We start from the raw sequence: 18,321 nt of genomic DNA on the forward strand, positions 1-18,321 counted from the left end.
AATTTTCCACGACAACAGAAAGAGAAGGAGGAATCGGAACACGCTGCATTCAAATTCAGGTCTTCGTTATTCCATTGTACTGGATCTAATACATATTAGCATTTAACATACATTCATAAGTGTAATACTTTTTTTATGACATACTGTGCAAAACTCTCTTGGCTGCTGGCTCTGTCACTTTCAGACATGCGCAGAGCAGACTTGAACCACAGGGGTTCTCTGTAAAGAGAGTAATCCAAAAGGCACAGACACACCCCTTGACTTTCAATTGGCACCATTGACCTATATGTATTCTCTCCTGATTGGCTCTGTGGTGCACAGTCTGGCAGTCTGACTAAAGTGCCAGAGGTATGAGGAGAGACATCCTCCTTTGTATTTATGGGAACAAATACTTCCTAACACTTTGGATCCTATTCTTGGACAGTTAGAAGACACAATGCATCAATGCAAAAAAAATGTATTACTAATTACTGTCCATGAGTAACCTCAACCTTGTGGGTCTATGGGTGTTTGGGCCAATAAAGTGCCAACTCAATTCTACCACTGACTAGTCTCTCATGCCCCTATGAACGGGGACACAGGGCAATAGTTTTTAATCTAAACCAGCCCTTTTTTACTGGAGTACACTAACCCCTAATTGGGGCTCTTTTCTTGACACATAGTAGCAGTTTACCAGATAACAAGTCAAGAAGAACAAAAAGTAGATTGTTGTAAGGGTGTAAGGGTGTATTACATCCTGTGCTGGCCCCATTGTCATATCCATTCTGGATTCTGAGTGGTAAAATCATAGCTGGAAAATGCCTTTATATATGTGTATACATTTTCCGCCAAGACAGAACTGCCAAAGGGGGTGGAGTTGCAATCTACTGCAGAGAGCCTGCAGAGTTCTGTCATGCTATCCAGGTCTGTGCCCAAACAGTTCGAGCTTCTACTTTTAAAAATACACCTTTCCAGAAATAAGTCTCTCACTGTTGCCGCTTGTTACAGACCCCCCTCAGACCCTAGCTGCACTCTGGACACCATATGTGAATGAATTGCCCCCCATTTATCTTCAGAGTTTGTAATGTTAGGTGACCTAAACTGGGACATGCTTAACACCTCGGCCGTCCTACAATCTAAGCTAGATGCGCTCAATCTCACCCAAATTATCATGGAACCTACCAGGCACAACCCCAAATCCGTAAACTCGGGCACCCTCATAGATATCATCCTGACCAACCTGTCCTCTAAATGCACCTCTAACGTCTTCAACCAGGATCTCAGTGATCACTGCCTCATTGCCTGCGTCAGTAATGGGTCCGCGGTCAAACGACCACCCCTCATCACAGTCAAACGCTCCCTAAAACACTTCAGCCGAGCAGGCCTTTCTAATCAACCTGGCCTGGGTATCCTGGAAAGATATTGACCTCATTCCGTCAGTAGAGGATGCCTGGTTATTCTTTAAAAGTGCTTTCCTCACCATCTTAAATAAGCATGCCCCGTTCAAAAAATGTAGAACCAGGAACAGATATAGCCCTTGGTTCACTCCAGACCTGACTGCCCTTGACCAGCACAAAAACATCCTGTGGCGTACTGCATTAGCATCGAATAGCCCCCGCGATATGCAACTTTTCAGGGAAGTTAGGAAGCAATATACACAGGCAGTTAGGAAAGCTAAGGCTAGCTTTTTCAAACAGAAATGTACATCCTGTAGCACAAACTCCAAAAAGTTCTGGGACACTGTAAAGTCCATGGAGAATAAGAGCACCTCCTCCCAGCTGCCCACTGCACTGAGGCTTGGAAACACTGTCACCACCGATAAATCTACGGTTATCGAGAATTTCAATAAGCATTTTTCTAAGGCTGGGCTTGGTTTCCACCTGGCTACCCCTACCCCGGTCAACAGCTCTGCACCCCCCACAGCAACTTGCCCAAACCTCCCCTATTTCTCCTTCACCCAAATCCAGATACCTGATGTTCTGAAAGAGCTGCAAAATCTGGACCCCTACAAATCAGCTGGGCGAGACAATCTGGACCCTCTCTTTCTAAAATTATCCACTGAAATTGTTGCAACCCCTATTACTAGCCTGTTCAACCTCTCTTTCGTATTGTCTGAGATCCCCAAAGATTGGAAAGCTGCCGCAGTCATCCCCCTCTTCAAAGGGGGAGACACTCTAGACTCAAACTGTTACAGACCTATATCTATCCTACCCTGCCTTTCTAAGGTCTTCAAAAGTCAAGTTAACAAACAGATCACCGACCATTTCGAATCCCACCATACCTTCTCCGCTATGCAATCTGGTTTCCAAGGTGGTCATGCGTGCACCTCAGCCACGCTCAAGGTCTTAAACGATATCATAATTGCCATCGACAAAAGACAATACTGTGCAGCCATGTCCATCGACCTGGCCAAGGCATTTGACTCTGTCAATCAGAGCATTCTTATCGGCAGACTGAACAGCCTTGGTTTCTCAAATGACTGTCTCGCCTGGTTCACCAACTACTTCTCAGATAGAGTTCAGTGTTAAATGGTAGGGCCTGTTGTCCGGACCTTTGCCCGACTCTATGGGGATGCCACAGGGTTCAATTCTCGGGCCGACTCTCTTCTCTGTATACATCAATGATGTTGCTCTTGCGGCTGGTGATTCTCTGATCCACCTCTACGCAAATGACAACATTCTGTATACTTCTGTCCCTTCTTTGGACACTGTGTTAACTAACCTCCAAACGAGCTTCAATGCCATACAACTCTCCTTCCGTGGCCTCCAACTGCTCTTCAATGCAATTAAAACTAAATACATGCTCTTCAACCGATCGCTGCCTGCATCTGCCCACCCGCATAGCATCACTACTCTGGACGGTTCTGACTTAGAATATGTGGACAACTACAAATACCTAAGTGTCTGATTATACTGTAAACTCTCCTTCCAGACTCATATTAAGCATCTCCAATCCTAAATTAAATCTAGAATCGGATTCCTATTTCGCAACAAAGCATCCTTCAGTCATGCTGCCAAACATACCCTCGTAAAACTGACGATCCTTGACTTTGGCGACGTCATTTACAAAATAGCCTCCAACACTCTACTCAGCAAATTGGATGTAGTCTATCACAGTGCCATCCGTTTCATCAACAAAGCCCCATATACTACCCACCACTGCGACCTGTATGCTCTCGTTGGCTGGCCCTTGCTTCATATTCGTCGCCAAACCCACTGGCTCCAGGTCATCTATAAGTCCTTGCTAGGTAAAGCCCCGCCTTATCTCAGCTCACTGGTCACCATAGCAGCACCCACTTGTAGCACTCGCTCCAGCAGGGGTATATTTCACTGGTCACCTCCAAAGCCAATTCCTCCTTTTGCCGCCTTTCCTTCCAGTTCTCTGCTGCCAATGACTGGAATGAATTGCAAAAATCACTGAAGCTGGAGACTCATTTCTCCCTCACTATCTTTAAGCATCAGCTGTCAGAGCAGCTTACAGATCATTGCACCTGTACGTAGCCCATCTGTAAATAGCGCATCCAACTACCTCATCCCCATATTGTTATTTATTTTATTTATAAATAAATTTAAAAAATTCCCCTTTGCACCGCGGTATCTCTACTTGCACATTCATCTTCTGCACATCTCACTCCAGTGTTTTTTTACGAAATTGTAATTATTTCGCCACCTCCCTAATCTTACTTAATTTGCACACACTGTATATAGACTTTTGTATTGTGTTATTGACTGTACATTTGTTAATTCCATGTGTAACTCTGTGTTGTTGTTTGTGTCACACTGCTTTGCTTTATCTTGGCCAGGTCGCAGTTGTAAATGAGAACTTGTTCTCAACTGGCTTACCTGGTTGAATAAAGGTGAAAATACTGTATGAATGTCTTATGTCCGTCCTACATGTAGTGTTGGTACATGGAATATTCCTGAACTGCATGTATCATAAACTGCTATTGCAAATAGAAGTATTATGTTCAACAACTGACATTTTCAGATATTACTTTGACAAGCACACTTTGGTGCTTACAATTCGTTCTCTATTGTCATAGATTTGGTGGGCACTGTCATCTGTGATCTTTGTGATATGACTTTCTTGAAGCTAGGGGGCAGTATTTTTATGTTTGGATAAATAACGTTCCCAAAGTAAACTGCCTATTTCTCAGGCCCAGATTTTAGAATATGCATATAATTGGCAGATTAGGATAGAAAACACTCTAAAGTTTCCAAAACTGTCAAAATATTGTCTATGAGTATAACATAACTGATTTTGCAGGCAAAAACCTGAGGAAATCCAACCAGGAAGTGCCTCTTATTTTGAAAACTCCCTGTTCCATTGCCTGCCTTTCCTCCATTTAAAGGGATATCAACCAGATTCCTTTCCATCTGGCTTCCACAGGGTGTTAACAGTCTTTAGAGATAGTTTCAAGCTTTTATTCTGAAAAATGAGCAAGATGTATCACATCGCGTCAGTGGACTGCCAGATGTCCTTCGATTAGTTAATGCGCGCAACACTGTTAGCTAGACATTTTCTTTCTCTCTTGTATTGAATAGTTTACCATCAGGTTGAAATATTATTGATTATTTATGTTAAAAACAACCTGAGGATTGAGTATAAAAAACGTTTGACATGTTTCTACGAACTTTACGGATACTATTTGGAATTTTCGTCTGCCCGTCATGACTTGCACTAGCCTGTGGATTACTCAACAAAACGCGCCTACCAAATGGAGGTTTTTGGATATAAAAATAATCTTTATCGAACAAAACTAACATTTATTGTTTAACTGGGAGTCTCGTGAGTGCAAACACCCGAAGATCATCAAAGGTAAGCGATTAATTTTATTGCTTTTCTGACTTTCGTGACCAAGCTAATTTGCTGCTAGCTGTTTGTAATGTTTTGTCTTCTGATCGATGTCCTCACACAAACGCTTGGTTTGCTTTCGCTGTAAAGCTTTTTTTCAAAATCTGACACGCCAGGTGGATTAACAACAAGCTAAGCTGTGTTTTGGTATATTGCACTTGTGATTTTATGAAAATTAAATATTTTTTGTAATTTAATTTGAATTTGGCGCTCTGCAATTCAGCGGATGTTGACAAAAATGATCCCGCTAAAGGGATCTGTGCGCCAAGATTAAGCTGGTACTGATGAAACTGTCACTTAATATTTTTTTCTTAAAGTCAACAAACGATCTACAGTCATGGCCAAAAGTTTTGAGAATGACACAAATATTAATTTCCACAAAGTTTGCTGCTTCAGTGTCTTTAGATATGTTTGTCAGATGTTACTATGGAATACTGAAGTATAATTACAAGCATTTCATAAGTGTCAAAGTATTTTATTGACAATTACATTAAGTTGATGCAGAGTCAATATTGGCAGTGTTGACCCTTCTTTTTCAAGACCTCTGCAATCCGCCTGTCACACCCTGGCCTTTGTTATATTGATTTTCTTTATTAGTTTAGTTAGGTCAGGGTGTGACATGGGGGATGTTTGTGTGTTTTGTCTAGTTTAGTGTGTGTGTATTGTTTAGGGGGTTTTGTAGAGTGTATGGGGTTGTGTTCAGTGTAGAGGTTTAGGAAAGTCTATGCCTGGTTTGGTTCTCAATCAGAGACAGCTGTTTATTGTTGTCTCTGATTGGGAGCCATATTTAAGGCAGCCATAGGCTTTAGGTGATTGTGGGTAATTGTCTATGTTCTATGTTGCATGTGTGCACTTAGTTCGTTTTAGCTTCACGATCGTTTGTTTTTTGTTCGTTTAGTAAGTGTTTGTTTTTCTTCATTAAAAGAAGATGTCTTTTTTCCACGCTGAGCCTTGGTCCACTCATTCGTCTCATAACGATCGCGACACCGCCCTGGCATGCTGTCAATTAACTTCTGGGCCACATCCTGACTGATGGCAGCCCATTCTTGCATAATCAATGCTTGGAGTTTGTCAGAATTTGTGTGTTTTTGTTTTGTCCACCAGCCTCTTGGAGATTGACCACAAATTCTCAATGGGATTAAGGTCTGGGGAGTTTCCTGGCCATGGACCCAAAATATCGATGTTTTGTTCCCTGAGCCACTTAGTTATCACTTTTGCCTTATGGCAAGGTGCTCCATCATGCTGGAAAAGGCATTGTCCGTCACCAAACTGTTCCTGGATGGTTGGGAAAAGGTGCTCTCGGAGGATGTGTTGGTACCATTCTTTATTCATGGCTGTGTTCTTAGGCAAAATTGTGAGTGAGCCCACTCCCTAGGCTGAGAAGCAACCCCACACATGAATGGTCTCAGGAGGCTTTACTGTTGGCATGACACAGGACTGATGGTAGCACTCACCTTGTCTTCTCCGGACAAGCTTTTTCCAGGATGACCCAAACAATCGGAAAGGGGATTCATCAGAGAAAATGGCAGTACCCCGGTCCTCAGCAGTCCAATCCCTGTACCTTTTGCAGAATATCAGTCTGTCCAGGATGTTTTTCCTGGAGAGAAGTGGCTTCTTTGCTGCCCTTCTTGACACCAGGCCATCCTCCAAAAGTCTTTGCCTCAGTGTGCGTGCAGATGCACTCACACCTGCCTGCTGCCATTCCTGAGCAAGCTCTGTACTGGTGGTGCCACGATCCCACAGCTGAATTAACTTTAGGAGATGGTCCTGGCGCTTGCTGGACTTTCTTGGGCGACCTGAAGCCTTCTTCACAACAATTGAACTGCTCTCCTTGAAGTTCTTGATGATCCGATAAATGGTTGATTCAGGTGCAATCTTACTGGCAGCAATATCCTTGCCTGTGAAGCCCTTTTTGTGCAAAGCAATGATGATGGCACGTGTTTCCTTGCAGGTAACCATGATTGACAGAGGAAGAACAATGATTCCAAGCACCACCCTCCTTTTGAAGCTTCCAGTCTGTTATTCAAACTCAATCAGCATGACAGAGTGATCTCCAGCCTTGTCCTCGTCAACACTCACACCTGTGTTAACGAGAGAATCACTGACATGATGTAAGCTGGTCCTTTTGTGGCAGGGCTGAAATGTAGTGTACATTTTTTGGGGGGGATTCAGTTAATTTGCATGGCAAAGAGGGACTTTGCAATTAATTGCAATTCATCTGATCACTCTTCATAACATTCTGGAGTATATGCAAATTGCCATCATACAAACTGAGGCAGCAGACTTTGTGAAAATTAATATTTGTGTCATTCTCAAAACTTTTGGCCATGACTGTACATTTATTCACTCTGTGATAGGGTTGGATCCTATATGATACTTTTATTATCCTATAAATGGTTCAGTGCTTACAATTTAGGCTGTGTGTAGAATGGGGCATAAAGGAAATTACCTCTACTAATAACTTACTACTAGATTATAGTGATAAGGAAATCAACATACACATTTGGCTTGTGTATTCATTTGCCTATAACTATTCATAATTCCATTATTTTTACATAAAAAAGAGAATACTTCAAAATGAGAAGATCCTGCCATGGAAAAGACGACTGGGTGGACATAAAGTGGAAAGGAGGGGAAATAACTCACACCATGCAGCAGGACACCTTCAGCTGTGGGGTCTTTGTAATGCAGGTTTGATAGCTATATTTTCAATAATGAATGGTTAGCTGTTATGTGACAATTAGGTAAAAAACTCTATTTAATTTTTTTGGTGTAGATGGCCAAGGAAGTTGCACAGAACATCCCCAACATCCCCCTCCCAAATTAATATGGAACCTTCAAAAACATATGGAGCAACTGCGAAAAGAAATGGCTGAGGATATACTAAAAATGTCTGCTTATAACATTTATTTCAACGTAAATGTAAATTCTTTATTTGTATGTAGTTGTGTAGGACAGCCATATGTTCAGTTCTTGCCTATGATTTCAGAGTTCAACAAAGCCAACAACTGCTTCATGTGTGCCACTTATAAAGAACCTGGATGTGGCCCAAAGACTGACTGGGTTAGTAACTTTATTTAACATGTTTAGAATCTTTTGACAACATTGACGGCATGTAAGACAATTTATGATATAACACAATGGACGGCTAATTCGTCACACTACATTGATATTTGATATTATTTGTAACGTGTTACACTTTGTTTTGTTTTGATTGAATGTGTTGCATGCCAACGGTGGTTCCATGTGCTGTGCCTAGGAATGAAGATAAAATAGTTCAACAGAGTAAAGAACACAAACTGGAAGTGTAGTCTTTGTTGTTGAAAATGTATGCTATACCCCATCCACACTGAAGAGGCTCGGACATGTACATCAACCAGGGATAAAGAGAAAGTTAACACGGTGAAATGTTTCGTACTTAATTGAAGTTAAGTGTCTGTTGACATGTTGGAAAAGATTAAAGGTCTACAATTTGTTTAATTTGTCAATATTATATTTTTATTCATTGATTTACTGGCCACCATTACTGTGGTTACATGTTCAGTAAATGTATTGACCAGCAAACCCACTGCAGCCTACCTCACTAGCTCACTCCATCCCTGCTTTGGACAATTAATAGCATGACTCTATTAATTTGAAAATTTGAAACTATGAAAAATGTACGTTACACTGCGTGATTTTACAGTACACAAACAAGAGTGTGCAGGGTAGTCAGCGGACATTAGGTCACATGACCAAGGAGCTATTGAAATTCTACATTTTGAAAAATTATTTTAAAATCTTGTGAGATGCAAATGGACAAACTAAAGGTTGTGCAATATGTGGGCCCACTGAGTGGACATGCTGAACCTTGTTTGAAGTCACCAGGTCACATGACCAAGGAGCTATTGAAATTCTACATTTGGAAAAATTCATGTAAAACCACTTGAGATGAAAATTGACAAACTAAAGGGTGTGCAATGTGTAGGCCCAATGAGTGGACATTCTGAAACTTGTTTGAAGTCACCAGATCACATGACCAAGGAGCTATTGAAATTGTACATTTTGAAAAATTATTTTAGAATCTTGTGAGATTAAAATGAACAAACTAAAGGGTGTGCAATGTGTAGGCCCACTGAGTGGACATTCTGAACCTTGTTTGAAGTCACCAGGTCACATGACCAAGGAGCTATTGAAATTCAAAATTTGGAAAAATGAGGGTAAAACCATGTGAGATAAAAACTGACCAACTAAAAGGTGTGCAATGTAGAAGGGTAGTCAGTGGACATTCTGAACCTTGTTTGAAGTCACTAGGTCACATGACCAAGGAGCCATTGAAATTCTACATTTTGAAAAATTTATGTAAAACCATGTGAGATGAAAATGGACAAACTAAAGGGTGTGCAATGTGTGTCTATGCCATCGGGTTAGCTACAACCAGTTTTGAAAGTGTTTGGAGTAGTTGTTAAAGAGCTATTGACATTTGAAAAATGTGATTTGTCACAATGTTGACGGTCCCTAACTGCTGTTGGTGGACGTAAGGAAAACTACAAGCGAATATCCGTGGAATATCCAGTCTGAAACTGTCTTTACCTCGGTGTGAGAATATTGTAACGAATGGCTGGACCCAAAGTTATTTTTCAGCCATTTCGTTCCGAACATAACCACTGTTTCTGTTCTGTTCTCGTGTTCCGATCAGGATAACAAAGTTCTGAACAAAAGTATGTATAGGGGTCTAAATTATTGGCCATCTCAGTCTTTGGACTTGATCCGCATTAAAAACTGTAGTTTGAATTGAAGATAGAAATACAAAACCTAGACATACAAACAAAGAATGCCCACCCACATCACACCCTGACCAAACAAAAAATAGAAACATACAAAGCTATCTACGGTCAGGGCGTGACAGTACCCCCCCCCCCCCCCCCCCCCCCCCCCCCAAAGGTGCGGACTCCGGCCGCAAAACCTGAACCTATAGGGGAGGGTCTGGGTGAGCATTACTCCGCGGTGGCGGTTCTGGTGAGGGACGTGGACACCGCTCCACTTCTGGCTCGGCCCACTTTAGTAATGCCTCTGGAGCGGGAACCCTCACCGCCGACCCCGGACTAGAGGACGCAACTGGACTGATGGTCGAGTCTGGAGTGAGTGGCACCTCCGGACTGACGGGCGGCTCTGGCAGCTCCGGACAGGAGGGAGACTCTGGCAGCTCCGGACAAGAGGGAGACTCTGGCAGCTCCGGACAAGAGGGAGACTCTGGCAGCTCCGGACAGGAGGGCGACTCTGGCAGCTCCGGACAGGAGGGAGACTCTGGCAGCTCCGGACAGGAGGGTGACGCTGGAGGCTCCGGATTAGAGGGCGTCTCTGGAGGCTCCGGACTAGAGGGCGACGCTGGAGGCTCCGGGCTAGAGGGCGACGCTGGAGGCTCCGGATTAGAGGGCGTCTCTGGAGGCTCCGGACTAGAGGGCGACGCTGGAGGCTCCGGGCTAGAGGGCGACGCTGGAGGCTCCGGACTAGAAGGCGACGCTGGAGGCTCCGGACTAGAGGGTGACGCAGGAGGCTCCGGACTAGAGTGCGTCGCTGGAGGCTCTGGACTGAAAGGCGTCGCTGGAGGCTCCGGACTGAAGGGCGTCGCTGGAGGCCTCGTGCCATAACTCCTCACTGGAGGCATGGATCATCACTGGAGGCTTCGTGCCATGGATCATCACTGAAGGCTTTGTGCCATGGATCATCACTGGAGGCTTTGTGCCATGGATCATCACTGGAGGCTTCGTGCCATGGATCACCACTGGAGGCTTCTAGCCATGGATCATCACTGGAGGTTTCGTGCCATGGATCATCACTGGGGGCTTCTTGCCATGTATCATCACTGGAGGCTTCGTGCCATGGATCATCACTAGAGGCTTCTTGCCATGGATCATCACTGGAGGCTTCGTGCCATGGATCATCACTGGAGGCTTCTTGCCAAGGATCATCACTGGAGTGGAGAGACACACAGGCCCTGCTCTGGGAGCAGGCACAGGACTCACCAGGCTGGGGAGACATGCAGGAGGGTTAGGGCTTAGCACAGGCACAGGACTCACCAGGCTGGGGAGACATGCAGGAGGCCTTGTCCTTGGCCGAGGCACCAGATACACTGGGCCGTGGAGGCGCACTGGAGGTCTCGAGCAAAGAGCCTGCACAACCCGTCCTGGCTGTATGGTGACTTTGGCCCTGCACGTGCGGGGAGCAGGCACAGGACGCACTGGGCTGTGCAGACGCACTGGGGACACAGTGCGCAGAGCTGGCGCAGGATAACCCGGGCCGAGGAGACGCACTGGAGGCCAGATGACCGGGCTATACGTGCACACTGGGGACACCGTGCGCTTCACCGCATAACACGGTGCCTGCCCGGTCACTCTCTCGCCACTATAAGCACGGGGAGTTGGCTCAGGTCTCCTACCTGACTCTGCCAAATTCCCCGTGTGCCCCCTCCCAAAATATTCTGCGGCTGCCTCTCGTGCACGTTACTTCGAGCCAATTCCTCATAGTGTCGCCGCTCCGCTCTAGCTGCCTCCATCTCCTCTTTCGGATGGCGATACTCTCCTGGCTGTGCCCAGGGTCCCTTGCCGTCCAATATTTCCTCCAGTGCCCAGGAGTCCATCAACCTCTGCTCCCTGTTACCCCGCTGCTTGGTCCGTTTGTGGTGGGTGGTTCTGTCACGGCATTCATCGGAAGAAGAAGAGGAATCGTCAGACCAAAACAAAAAAAGAATAGCCGAAATAGTTCTGCAAGGTGCAACCAACACTAAACAGAAAATAACCACCCACAACTAACAGTGGGAAAACAGGCTACCTAAGTATGGTTCTCAATCAGAGACAACGAAAGACAGCTGTCCCTGATTAAGAACCATACCCGGCCAAAACATAGAAATACAAAACCTAGACATACAAACATAGAATGCCCACCCACACCACACCCTGACCAAACAAAAAATAGAAACATACAAAGCAATCTACAGTCCGGGCGTGACAACGTGTCAAGATCGGTGTGGAAGAACTTGATTGGCATGTACAGAACCCTGACCTCAACCACATCGAACACCTTTTGGATGAATTGGAACACCGATTGCGAGCCAGGCCTAATCGTTCAACATCAGTGCCCGACCTCACTAATGCTCGTGGCTGAATGGAACCAAGTCCCCGCAGCAATGTTACAACATCTAGTGGAAAGTCTTCCCAGAAGAGTGGCGGCTCTTATAGCAGCAAAGGGGAGACCAACTCCATATTAATGCCCATGATTTTGGAGTGAGATATTCGACGAGCATGTGTCCACATACATTTGGGACCATGTAGATCTGTAAGAGCAGGCAAATGCATTTTCACTATTGACCTATAGGGAGAGCTACAGGCCAACCTGAGGCTTGTTGAAATGGCACTATCAGGTAATGTTCAACGTAAAAAAATATACAAGTATGCCAATTTTCACGCTTCAATACCAAATCGAACAATATGGCATTTTTGGGGAGCTTATTTACTGAACTATATATATGTGGTCATAGGCAATGTTTCCTCTAAACTGCGTGCAGCTCCCGGAGACTGCAATGCAGAACAAATATCAGCCAGCGAAGAGAAGCACGAGATTGAACTTCACTCAACTTTCTAGTTTTCCCCGTTAACAATATCAACGTTTCCCTTTACTGTGTGATCGAATCAACGCAATATTATCAATTTTCAATGCAACATATCGAAACAAAACGAACTATGCAAGACTTAGTATGTAAAACTAACTATGCAAGATATTTTATTGTAGGCACAACGCATCGGAGTAGGATTCTATTACATGACATGCATAACTCAACCATACTCTACATAGACCGGTGCAGAATAACCAAGATGTTTGTTTTGAGATCAAAGCTCAATCCTCATAACCTGTTCATGTTCTTTGCTAGTTAGTGAGTTATTACCCCAGCTATAGACAATTTGTTGTCAGTAATCGCCATTGATTGCTTCCTACAATAATTCTAAACGTTTACATATCTAGATATCTTTGAAAAGCTAGTCTGGTAAAGAGCTTTTTGTCTTCAATAACAGCTTTTCCATGTTAAAAAGTTGAATGCATGTATTTTATCTATTGTTTTTGATGGTTGGTCATTCTGGAAGGCCTACATTGTGATCAAATAGCCACAGTTGCCTACTTGACCAACGTCAGAAACTGTTGATACATCCTCAGTGTTCACAGTAAACACGCACTGGAAGTTGATAAAAATATTCATGTAAGTAGTATATTATACCAACTCAACGATTCTATAAGATGCTCAATATAATGTATTTTCAGAGCCACTGAAATTACTGTCACAGTAATTCAGGCTATAAAAGAAGGAGCATTGTTCATGTCAAACCAACATAGTGTTTGCTGTACCTGTAGGGGGACCATCCTTTCTAACCACCTAAATTTGACCCCGTTTTCATGGTATCCAATCGCTAGTAATTATTATCTTGTCTCATCACTACAACTCCCGTACGGGCTCGGGAGAGACGAAGGTCGAAACCATGCGTCCTCCGAAGCACAACCCAACCAAGCCGCACTGCTTCTTAACACAGAGCGCCTCCAACTCGGAAGCCAGCCGCACCAATGTGTCTGAGGAAACACCGTGCACCTGGCCCCCTTGGTTAGTGCACACTGCGCCCGGCCCGCCACAGGAGTCGCTGGAGCACGATGAGACAAGGACATCCCTACGCCCCACGGACCTCCCGGTCGCGGCCGGCTGCGACAGAGCCTGGGCGCGAACCCAGAGACTCTGGTGGCGCAGCTGGCGCTGTGATGCGATGCAGTGCCCTAGGCCACTGCGCCACCCTTGAGGCCCTAGACCTGTCTTTTCAAAATGAGTACAGCATGAGGTAGTTGATTTCTGTCCTGCTATTCAAAACATTCAATAAGTGCTGCATCAGAGTAAGAGTGGGTTCAATCATACTCATTCCTTCCAAAAAGCCCTGGCCTATTATATGCTGCCTCTATAACAACTGTTAAAGACTATGGTGTATGGCATCTAAAAAACACTTCCCCAAAGGGGTGTAATGAACTCGGTCACACAGAAATAGGCCAGGGCTATCATGTTTTGTTTTATGTGAGGATGCCTAACCCAGTGCCCACCCAAAGCTCGAACAAATATGGCCAGCACATTGTTCACAATAGCCGTGTTTTGTTAATCTTGCTCCACCTGGATGCACCGGCGCTGCAGAGTAATTGAGGAGAAGACCAGCTAAATCTGGTATATGTGGTCCCGGCCGGACTCAAACCCACAACTCTGGCATTGCTAGCAACATGTTCAACCAACTGAGGTACACCTGACAAAACTAAACAAGTAAAAACATGGAGACATTTTTATATGTCAAATCAAAGGAGATGATTACGATAGTTGACCCACTTTGCAGTGTGTCAAGCAGAGAGCGGTGCAATAAAGAACTAAATTATTCTGTATTATGTTAGCCCTACATGTAACAAAATGAACATCTGGGACAATACAGTTTGAGCCATTACACCGCTAAAACAACTAATAGTTTTATCCCATCTCATTTCAGAAAGGGCCCTGCTGGATATATGAGCCAAGGTGGTACTCAAAACCAATATAATTAACTATAGGTTATGGGCCTAAGTTGTAAAGCGATAAGGCAATTAATAGTTCTCCTCCCTTGTTTTCTTCTGTATTGAAACATTAGCTCTGTGGAGTCAACACAGTTGCATAAGACTCCACCCAGTTCCGTATATGGCACCCAAGTCATTTCCATGATGACTACTGTGTACTCTACTCCTTCCTGTTTGAGGCATAAGACTACGTGTCCTCGCTGCGAGGGCCTCGTCAAGCTCAAACGACAGCCTGGTACAGCCCAGCTCCCCTCCTACTGAACAACAAGCTCACCCACAAGCTCAGCCTGGATCACTTCCAAGAGTTCTTCAACACCATAAAGACCTCCAGTGCCACTTAACTACTGTGTTTGGAACTGGAGCCGCTGTAAATATATCGTTTTCTGCATCGCAGTGGCCAACTGCTTGTTTTCTTTCTTGTTCTAAACAAATACCATCATGACCTCCAGTTGTGTCAGGTTACATACCGACTGCTGCTGGTCTACTGTCTGTTGTTTCACCTTAGCTTATAAGAGAATAGAGCTTTACATTTAATATTGCAACCCTAAAGGACTGGTGGAGGAGGCACTCCACTTTACATGAGTTACAAAGCAATAATATCCTAATAGAGTGGAGAATTCCACAGCTAATCTTTTCATGTGTAATAACTGATAACTGATTATAAGCAGATATTAAACACAATTAAACTGTTTGAACCTCAGAACAGCCCGCCACTAGCTTGCCAGCTTCTAAGAAATACACACAAAATGTTAAAATACAATAGGTCATGGATTTCTGCATTAAAATATCAGTCTGTTTGGCTAGGTGGCAAATGGGCCAATCAAGTACCGATCGAGCAATGTATGTACCGATCGAACAATGTATGTTGTCCCGAGAATGGACAGTTTGATGAGCTGGTGATCCTTCTTCTCTGCGTCTGAGGGCATTGTGTACATCAACAGGGTACGGATATCATCAGCCTGAGGAAGGAGGCGGATGTGGTCAGAGGGAGAGTTACTGGGTGATAAGGGGTTTCCCTAGCCATGTGTGTCAAAATATATTTGATGGGAATTATTGTGAACAGACTACATCCTTGACAGACAGTTGTGCAACTAGAAAAATATAACACATGCATACATTCACTATGTCTACCATTTTGAGCAAAAAAATAATGAGAGCTCTCTTGTTTATGTTGAGAATCAACATACACTGCTCAAAAAAATAAAGGGAACACTAAAATAACACATCCTAGATCTGAATGAATGAAATATTCTTATTAAATACTTTTTTCTTTACATAGTTGAATGTGCTGACAACAAAATCACACAAAAATGATCAATGGAAATCAAATGTATCAACCCATGGAGGTCTGGATTTGGAGACACACTCAAAATTAATGTGGAAAACCACACTACAGGCTGATCCAACTTTGATGTAATGTCCTTAAAACAAGTCAAAATGAGGCTCAGTAGTGTGTGTGGCCTCCACGTGCCTGTATGACCTCCCTACAATGCCTGGGCATGCTCCTGATGAGGTGGCGGATGGTCTCCTGAGGGATCTCCTCCCAGACCTGGACTAAAGCATCCGCCAACTCCTGGACAGTCTGTGGTGCAACGTGGCGTTGGTGGATGGAGCTAAACATGATGTCCCAGATGTGCTCAATTGGATTCAGGTCTGGGGAACAGGCGGGCCAGTCCATAGCATCAATGCCTTCCTCTTGCAGGAACTGCTGACACACTCCAGCCACATGAGGTCTAGCATTGTCTTGCATTAGAAGGAACCCAGGGCCAACCGCACCAGCATATGGTCTCACAAGGGGTCTGAGGATCTCATCTCGGTACCTAATGGCAGTCAGGCTACCTCTGGTGAGCACATGGAGGGCTGTGCGGCCCCCAAAGAAATGCCACCCCACACCAGGACTGACCCACCGCCAAACCGGTCATGCTGAAGGATGTTGCATGCAGCAGAACGTTCTCCATGGTGTCTCCAGACTCTGTCACGTCTGTCACATGTGCTCAGTGTGAACCTGCTTTCATCTGTGAAGAGCACAGGGCGCCAGTGGCGAATTTGCCAATCTTGGTGTTCTCTGGCAAATGCCAAACATCCTGCATGGTGTTGGGCTGTAAGCACAACCCCCACCTGTGGGCGTCGGGCCCTCATACCACCCTCATGGAGTCTGTTTCTGACCGTTTGAGCAGACACATGCACATTTGTGGCCTGCTGGAGGTCATTTTGCAGGGCTCTGGCAGTGCTCCTCCTGCTCCTCCTTGCACAAAGGCGGAGGTAGCGGTCCTGCTGCTGGGTTGTTGCCCTCCTACGGCCTCCTCCACGTCTCCTGATGTACTGGCCTGTCTCCTGGTAGCGCCTCCATGCTCTGGACACTACACTGACAGACACAGCAAACCTTCTTGCCACAACTCGCATTGATGTGCCATTCTGGATGAGCTGCACTACCTGAGCCACTTGTGTGGGTTGTAGACTCCGTCTCATGCTACCACTAGAGTGAAAGTACCGCCAGCATTCAAAAGTGACCAAAACATCAGCCAGGAAGCATAGGAACTGAGAAGTGGTCTGTGGTCACTACCTGCAGAACCACTCCTTTATTGGGGGTGTCTTGCTAATTGCCTATAATTTCCACCTGTTGTCTATTCCATTTGCACAACAGCATGTGAAATTTATTGTCAATCAGTGTTGCTTCCTAAGTGGACAGTTTGATTTCACAGAAGTGTGATTGACTTGGAGTTACATTGTGTTGTTTAAGTGTTCCCTTTATTTTTTTGAGCAGTGTATAATACTGATGGTACCCAGTGTCGTTGGGGTAGGCCGTTGTTGTAAATAAGAATTTGTTCTTTACCGACTTGCGTAGTTACATTTAAATAAATCAAAAATATGAAAAATCAAAGACTAAGATTCTAGCTGCAAAATGGATGGTTTAGAGATTTTATTTTTAAAGTCCCAGATCTTAGAACTGCTTTGTGATTTCTTCCTCTTTCATGACTCAAAAAGTACATCACCTTACAAACAATATTTTTTTTATTGACAGTCCAGCATTGTGTGGTTGGATTGCAGATTAGAACCTTTTAGCACAAAGTTCAAAGGTGTTTGTCACGTTCTTGACCTGTTTTCTGTTATTTTTGTATGTGTTTAGTTGGTCAGGACGTGAGTTGGGGTGGGCATTCTATGTTTTGTGTATCTATGTTAAGTGTCAGTGTTAATTGACCTTGTATGGCTCTCAATCAGAGGCAGGTGGTTTTCGTTTTCCTCTGATTAAGAACCATATATAGGTAGGTTGTTTCACATTGTTTGTTGTGGGTGGTTGTCTTCTGTGTCTGTGTATGTTGCACCACACGGGACTGTTTCGGTTTGTTCGTTCGTTTGATGTAGTCTGTTCCTGTTCGTGAGTTCTTTGTGTATTTATGTAAGTTCCATGTTCAGGTCTGTCTACGTCGTTTTGTTATTTTGTAGTTTTTTGAAGTGTTTTCGTTTTTCGTTTTTACTTTAATAAACTTCATTATGTCAAATTATCACGTTGCGCTTTGGTCCAATCCCTACTCCTCCTCTTCGCCTGAAGAGGAGGAGGACAGCCGTTACAGTGTTTGTGCAGATAGATGTTTTCTTCCCAACGTAAATTGACTTTTTCACAAATCTGACATATCTCACATGTGAAGGAACTCTAAAATATCAACTCTATGTGAATTACTAAACTCAGCAACAAAAAAAACATCATTTTTTCAGGACCCTGTCTTTCAAAGATATATCGTAAAAATCCAAATAACTTCACTGATCTTCATTGTAAAGGGTTTAAACACTGTTTCCCATGCTTGTTCAATGAACCATAAACAATTAATGAACATGCATCTGTGGAACGGTCATTAAGACAATAACAGCTTACAGACGTTAGGCAATTAG

Source organism: Salvelinus fontinalis, chromosome 14 (assembly GCF_029448725.1).
Source record: "Salvelinus fontinalis isolate EN_2023a chromosome 14, ASM2944872v1, whole genome shotgun sequence".
Lineage (NCBI taxonomy): Eukaryota > Metazoa > Chordata > Actinopteri > Salmoniformes > Salmonidae > Salvelinus > Salvelinus fontinalis.